We start from the raw sequence: 8133 nt of genomic DNA, 5'->3' as shown, positions 1-8133 counted from the left end.
ACTTCAATGTTTAATAAAATCTGATTTTACTAGTAAAGAACACAGAGCCCATGTGCAATGTATTTATGAAACATGGTAAGGATTAAAGCATTTCTTTTGCTTCTGAATCTCTGTATGAAAGTCTCAGTTGAAAGCATGCCACAGTGTACCTGGTTTGTCATTGCCATTTTCTTTCTGAGCTATATGCCCGTTTTTCACATACACAGAAACTTTGACAAAATTGGTACCTTATATGGTCCCTGTACTCCCAGGTGTGTTGTGTCACTTGGTGAGTGTCATTGCAGCCAGCTGCTCCCATTCTGGGGGAATGCTGAAGCACAAGTGTTTTCCTGTGTGCTTTAGTCTGCAGATGTTGCAGCTATGCACTATCTGAAATGACCCAGCCTCCAGTATTCCTGCAGAGGGTGTGTGTACAGCTTCAAGTGGGGAGCTCTTATGAGGCTGCTGGAGTGATGGGGCTGCCACTTTCAGTGAGCAGAGCTGAACTGAAAGACACAGAAGAGGGAAATAGGCACTAAAAGCATGATAAGAAATTACAGAAGAAAAGGGTGCCAGATAGATTTGTTGTCTGGTTGTTTTCTTTTTGGTTATTTTTTCCCCTACAAATGAATTGAGCTTTTACTTAAGTGCATACTTATACAAAAATCATGTGGGTTAAAAAGATGCTTTTTAGATTAGCCTTGTCTGAAAGGGAGGAGGACATACGGTCTGTTCTGGCTTGGTAATGCTGAAGGTGCCTACTGGGTTGGAATGTGAAACTGCCTCCTAAGGAATTAAGTTTCCTGGTTGTTTAGTGATCATTGAGGACTTCCAACTGTGACCTGTAGTATGAAGTATGAATCAATTTGTATCTATTAATTTCGGGTTTCTGGGCACTTTCTTTTTTTTTCCCTGCTAAGTGACTAATGCTGCTGCTAATGGATAAACAAGGAAAGAGTGGTTAAGTCTTGGCTATCTAATATTAATGAACAGCATGTAAGACTTGGACAAATAAAAATGGATTGAGATTTAATTTTTTTCTCAGTGTTTAGTGAAATCCTGTATTTTTGGGATTTTGTTTGAGGGAGGCTAGGCTCAAAATACTGGCATCTGAAATTTCCACTTGTTGATTTCTTTTTTAATTTTAAATACTTTTCTCCAGTGGTAGGGAGCCTGCACTAAGGTGCTGCTGGTTTTTTTTACTCCAGCCATGACTGGATGTTACCTCTTGTTCTGGATGCTCCCTTTTGCCTCCCTGAGGGGGCTGGCTGATTCTGGAGCTGCCATTGCACAGAGCTGGAAAACACCCTGTCAGCCTTGGAGCTTCCTTCCTGGCAGGTTGAGGTCATCTGCTGAGGCAGAACTAATAAAAAGATATGTAGGGCTGGGCCAGGATAAGGAAAAGGAAGCTGAACAGTTTGGGAAGGCAGAAATCTGTTCCTTTAACTTTCAAAGAAAAGGTAGGAGAGATGCCAGGCTTGTAGTGCTGGAAGCAAGAAGGCAGAAGCCTTCAAACAGACATCACTGTCAAGATCTGAAAGCTCTAATGCTGTTAGAGTAAGCAGCTTCCAAATTATCTGTGGCTCCCAAATTATCTGGAGGAAAGGAGTGGGTTGGTGGTGTATTTTGCCACAAAGTTTAGATAAGTGAAGCCAAGTCCCCTGTGGCATGGACTTAGTGCAGATCCAGTGACGTGGGTAGTGCTTGGCCATCTGTCTCTGTATGTCAGGCCTTGTGTGGGGTCTGTGTCAGTCTCTAGCACCTGTTGAAACTGAAACGCCTCTTAAATTACATCTAGGCAGCCTCTAGCACTGCAAAGGTGGAGTGTAGCTGCAGCTACAACACAAAGGAGGATGTATTAGCAAATGCATTTTTTTGTCAGTGTAACCCCTCAGTTTTAGATGTGTAAACCCTCTGATGCCCCCTTCCCTTGTCTGTTTTCAGTCACTCTTCCCAGCCCTGTCCCTTTTGGGCTGCAGAGTTGTTAGAAGTGCAGCAGAGGCAGATGGGAGGCACTTGTGCTGGTACTCCACCATTGTGGGGGTGGTTTTGAAATGGGCCTGGGGAATAGAGAGCATTGGATTCAGGACACTTTTCATGGCTGTCAGCATGGAGCAGAACAGCGGCAGTAAGGCAGCTAACAAACCTAGCTGGTACCTAATGCAGAGGGACAGGTTTGGAGAGGCACTGCTCGGGAGGGCAGGTTCAGAGAAGAGGCAGCAATGGGAGTGTGAAACACTTGGGAAGATTGACTGAAAAATAGTAGTGATAGGGCAGAAGCAGTTGAGATGAGTCTCTGAACTGCTCTGAATAATTGATTTTTGTTTTGTGGGTGTCATTAGATACCCATCTAAATACTCAGATGATAATATGGTTTCATTTTCATATTGAATAAGGTATTTTGAAATTACCATATTAAAGTAGTATTTAACTATAGGTCTTCAATATTTATTTACAGTAAGAATAATTATCCAATCAAATCGGCAATCTTAGGAGAGCCCTAAAATAAAATACCCATAAAATTTCTCAAATCTTGTTTTCAAAGGACTCTACACATATATATGATTAGAGAAACAGGAGTGCAATTTTTCTGTCAGGTGCAAGCAGATTTTGTGTCGAGTAACAATTTCATACTTGCTGGCAGCAGAGGGAGCTATGAAGCTTTTATTGATAATTCAAAAAGGTCGGAGTGGGTCAGTGTAAAAAAAGAATGAAACAAAAAAATTTGAAAATGTCCCGATTTAATGGGAGGTCTGAGGGGCTTCATGGGGCTGGGGCAGAGCTGTGGCTAGTCAGGACCCAGCAACTCAGCCCCTCTCCTGCCCTGCAGTGGTGTGGAAGTAGCTGCTGCAGTTATTAAAAGGAACAATGTAAACTTCTCTCTGAGCCAAATTTTTAATCAAAGCAATGAGGAAGAACAGGATCTGTGTGTCGTATGTCAAAACAATAGCAGCGTGCATCGCCTGGTAATTAACACTCGTGCATGAATCTGGAAAAGTCATTCCCCGTCAGGGTGGAGTATGCATATTCTTTTGTAAGGCTTTTGATAATTTGTCTTGCTTTTGATTAATGCTGGATCTCTAGTATGGTTGTTTTTTTGCAGATGCTAATTGGATGAGTTTTTTATGTAAGTCTACGTAAGCAGCAGATTAATGAGTAAAAGATAAACCATGTCACTTTTACCTACCAAACTGAAATGTGCCATTAAAAATCTGTAATATTTCATCTGTTCTGGAGACTTGTTCCAGAGAAACTTGTACTACTTCTTGCCACAGCAAAATCTCTGTAGTGCATCTTGTATTGGCATCATGGTTCAACGCCAGGCAGCAGCCAAGCCCCAGGCAGCCACTTGCTCACTCCTGTGCCAGTGGGACTGGGGAAAGAACTGCAAGGGTAAACACTGGAAAACTCGTGGGCTCTGATGAAGACAGATGAAGACAGTTTAGTAGGGAAAGCAGAAGCAAAGCAAAACAGGGAATTATTCACTGCTTCCCATGTGCAGGCAGGTGTTCAGCCCTCCCCAGGAGGGCAGGGCCCCATCATGTGTAATAGTGACCTGGGAAGGCAAACACCATCACCCAAACGTCTCCCCAGTGAGCATGATCTATGGTGTGGAATCTCCCTTTGGTCAGTCCAGGCCCCCTGTCCCAGCTCTGCTCCCTCCCAGTTTCTGTGGCACCTCCTAACTGGCAGAGTGTGAGAAAAGAAAAAAAGTCCTTGACTTGGGATAAACACGACTTCCCAAAAAACCAAAACAACAATGTATTGTCAATGCTATTCTTATTCTGATTCCAAACCACTATATTCTGAATCCAAGCACTCTAACAGCTACTGAGAAGAAATTAACTCTACCCCAGCTGAAACCAGGACAATTGAAATTAAGGACATTTGCATGGATCTATTTTTTTTTTCCCTGAGGATTTTATGAAAAAGCTAATCTGAGGAATGCCCCTAAATTATTTAATGCATTATTTTTGGAGGAGGATCTCAAATAAGAACTAAAGAGATGTGAGATGGAAACAACCTAAGTTATTAATTCTTGGCCAGATCCCTATGGTTTGTCCTCAAATACCCAAAGAGAGTTTTAATCTCATTCATTTTGCTCTGTAGTTTTCTTGCCTTTGTCACTTACTTTCCTTTCATTTTGCATAAGTCTAAGTAAATTACTTGGTACTGGCTCCAGGTATTAAGAGCAGGGAGGGGATAGGATATGTGATCACAGATTATTGAAAATCTGGCCATGCTTGAGGTTAAGGTGAATAGCTGAGGGTGTTGCCTTTCTCCTCTCTGCTTCTGCACCCTCATAATATTCAAGCTAATCTCTAGCTCAGAGTAAACAGAAGGGAGCTTAATGAGCAAATAAATGACTTAAACTGCTGTCTTCATGTGACATGGTTTTCTTGTGGCATTGGTTGAGTACTTAAGTTGCCTTCAACCTGACATAATGTTGGGATGCTGTATTTCCTGAAAGACTTCTGAGCTTTTTTGTTTTGTTAATGAATGAGAGGTTTCTCAGTTATTAGTGTATAGTAATTGAGCCATGAATTAAAGCAAAAACCTGTTAAGTCCTGCTTATAATAATGTCAGTCAAGATTCAGAGCAGAGAATGATGTAACCTTGATAGCTTTGATCACAGTCATTGTGAGGTAACAGCTTAGGATGTGTACTTCAACAACAGAATTAGAAACAAAATCAAGAGAGGTGATGTTTTTCCTGCTTCTTTGAGAGAATCCTGTTTTCCAAACTAAGTTGTACAAGGGAGTATTTATTTTCTCTGACTAAAGGAGAAATAGGTAGGGAGTGGGGGAGTAGCTACATGTAATAAGTTCTGTTGTGAAATTGGACTAAGCATTTAACAAAAAACACTTAAAAAGTTATTGCTGCTTATGTTAAGACATTAATTTGCTATAATCTAATTCAATTTGTATTACAGAGTCCAAGATGCACATTTAGATTCTTCAAAACCTTCAACAGTTCATAGTTTGAAATGGAAAAAGTCCCAAAGGAGATGGGACAGAATTTGCAGAAGTGGTCAGCAGTCGTACTGTTTTAGGGGCAGGCAGAGTTTCCTGCTTTCTGTTTACTCAATGAGTTTGTTCAAGGATTGTCTGAGCTGAAGTTTAGAATTGTGAAGGTTCAAGATGAAGGAAAACTTAAAAACAAACCTCCTGGAGATGCCAAGTAAAATTGGTAATGGAGAAGAGAGTCCTAAGACTAATATCTTTAGCAGTGCATGTATGAAATTTGAAGAGCTTGGCCAAGGGAATAAGCTGGGGAGTTTCTGTTTTGATTTAATGATGGTAAGGAAAAAAGTCTCTGCCAAGGGCATTTCATGTTGAAAAGATCAAAGAAAAAATTTTAATCTGCTTCTAACAATTACTGTTAAACATTTTGCCATATCTCTGTTCTAAACTGTGGGGCAAAATGTCTGGAAAGAAAGTCTTATTAACAGAATTGTTTAAAAATAGCTTTTAATGTAGAATTACTTTCATAATTTAACTTCTTTGTATATTCAGCGTGTTAAAGAAGTTTTAATACATTTGATTTTGAAGTGATGCTCTTGTGCAATTTAGTGGATTCCAATTTTCATCTACATGCAGGGAAAGATACCAAAATTCCAGAGAAATAATCTGTTAAGATCATTGTTTCAATGTAATTAAAATGTATAATATAGGCATTTGAATAAATAGGTGGAATACCATGTACAGAGACCTTAGTAAATGTTGAGATATTGTATTCTCATTTTGCAAAATGAGATACATTGGTAAGAATTAATCTTTTGGAAAACTAAATCACATTTAGGAAATTGAAACTACAAATACAACATAAGGTCAAGACTAAGTTTTAAAATTTTATTCCCAACTCAGGGTTTCTTGTTTCACCCTTCAAATGATGGTTAAAGTGATATTTTACAGAAACAATCAAATCTGAAATATCTTTTAGGAAAATAAGATTTTCTGTTTCCGAATTTCAATTTTTAATGGGAAATCTCCATAGCAACAGTTGCCCAAACAATTACCTTTGTTCTTTAAAAGGGGAGGAAACACCTCCATCTTTGGGAGGGGATAGAATGTAAGAAAATAAAGATCGTGCAGAAGGCGGTCTCACACCTGAGGAGCTGCAGCTGTACCAATCACCAAAGATTAGGAACAGGCCTGCCCTTAACAGGCCACAGCTGTGTCCAGTAAGAAGACAAGTGGTTGGCTGGGTGAGGAGAGAATTGCAGTTTGTTGGCTGTGCTGGGAAGAAGAAGAAGGAGGAGGAGGAGGCGGCAGCAGCAGCAGCAGCAGCAGCAGCAGCAGCAGCAGCAGCAGCAGTAGTAGTAGTAGTAGTAGTAGTAGTAGTAGCAGTAGTAGCAGTAGTAGCAGTAGTAGCGGCAGTGGCAGCAGCAGTGGCAGCAGCAGTGGCAGCAGCAGTGGCAGTAGCAGTGGCAGTAGCAGTGGCAGTAGCAGTAGCAGTGGCAGTAGCAGTGGCAGTGCTGCGGGGAGCTGCCCATGAGAAATCACCAAGAAGGTATGGAACTTTTGCAATAAGATGACAACACATCTTTGTGGAATTTATCTATTTCCAGGTTCCTGCTTAATTGTTAGAACTTTGTTTGCTGAGTTGAAGAATTCTGCAGTGTCAAGTTTGCTTGCAACAAGTTTACTCTTGCTGCATTTTCTCTAGGAAATAACTTCCTTGAGGGTGGACTGGGCTGTTTTCCACTCCTGTAGTTGTATGTGAAATCTCTGCAGTGATCTAAATTTTTTTAATAATCCAGTGAAATCTCTGCAGTGATCTAATTTTTTTAATAATCCTTTTTTTAAAATAATCCAATAACCTGATTTTTTTAATAATCCAAACCTACTGCCAAATGTGAAGGTGCTAAACTTAGTCTTCCTCAATGTCTCTTTGCTTTTGAAAGACTGCAAATTCCCTTTAAGTTGTTACTGACTTTGAAGAATAACAAATAAACCAGGAGCTTCCAAGATGCAAAAACTTTCATAGAAATACCAACTCTTATAATGGTTTCCCATCCTGTTACCTGTTTTTATTGCTACCTATGTCTTCACACTTACCTATAAAGGATTACATCGAGTGCAGAAACACTAATAATTATTAGATATTGGCCAACCATCATCCGTATTATTATTTTTTTAATCAAAGGAGAACTGAAAGACTTAAATGATACTTCATAACTGACCCCTCTGAATGTAGGAAACACAGTTGATTTGTAGCTGAAGTTACAGTGTCTGGGTGTCTTAAAAAAATATGTAATTTTTAACAGAAGTCTTAAAGTAGTTTACTCTTGCGTCCAGTAGCATTTTTTCTCTGTGATTTTCTGCTTTCTCAAGTTACTGATTTTTTTTCTCTCACAATTCCCTGAGCAAAATGGATTCTTCAAGCTGGCAGTGTTGTTTGTGTTTATTTGAATCAACATCTGATGGACTGAGTAATATCTGGTTCTCGCATAATTATTTAAAATCCAATTTTTGGGAGGAAATTGTGTGTGGCATTTAAAAGTTATTTCTTACATAAGTGATTCTTTCACATTTATTGTGAAAATTGTACTGTAATCTGAAAAATAAGAATTCCTAGCATTCAATGGTGTAATGGTAGGGTTGAAAGTCTATAAACACATGTGTAAATATAAAATGCATATAAATATTTTTTTTTTTTTTTTAAATTTAAAAACTGCACTGGGACTTTTAACTTAGCAGATAAAAGAAGTCTGAATATTGGTGCTACCTCACAGGTTTATTTTATGGAAGCTTTCCATATGATGTAAGTTTGATGCCTGACTTTTTTTTCTTTTTTTTTTATTCTGTGAGAGAGCCCTGACCAGTTATTTCCAATGCAGTGAATAGACTTGCTTTATGCTGGGTTTTGCCTCTTGTATTTGTGACAATGAGACCTTGGGCTGCAAGACGTGCACTGTCTGTGGCTCAGCTGCTCTCGTGCAGAGGGTGGCCCATGGCTGCAGGTGCCCATGGAAGAGTTGATTGGTTTGGGTTGTCTGGGCTGCATCTGGGCTCTCCTCTAATTTGTTTTAATGCTTGGGGAGCAAGGTGAGAAACTTGCTGTGATTTCCACTTGAAGTTTGAGCTGGAGCTCAGAAAAATTGAAATGAGTGGATATTGAAAAAAATCAGGTAAGTTTTCTGGGGTGTTT

This window comes from Ammospiza nelsoni, chromosome 4 (assembly GCF_027579445.1).
Source record: "Ammospiza nelsoni isolate bAmmNel1 chromosome 4, bAmmNel1.pri, whole genome shotgun sequence".
NCBI lineage: Eukaryota > Metazoa > Chordata > Aves > Passeriformes > Passerellidae > Ammospiza > Ammospiza nelsoni.
The sequence above is the reverse complement of the archived record's forward strand: the minus strand, read 5'-3'. Positions refer to the sequence as shown.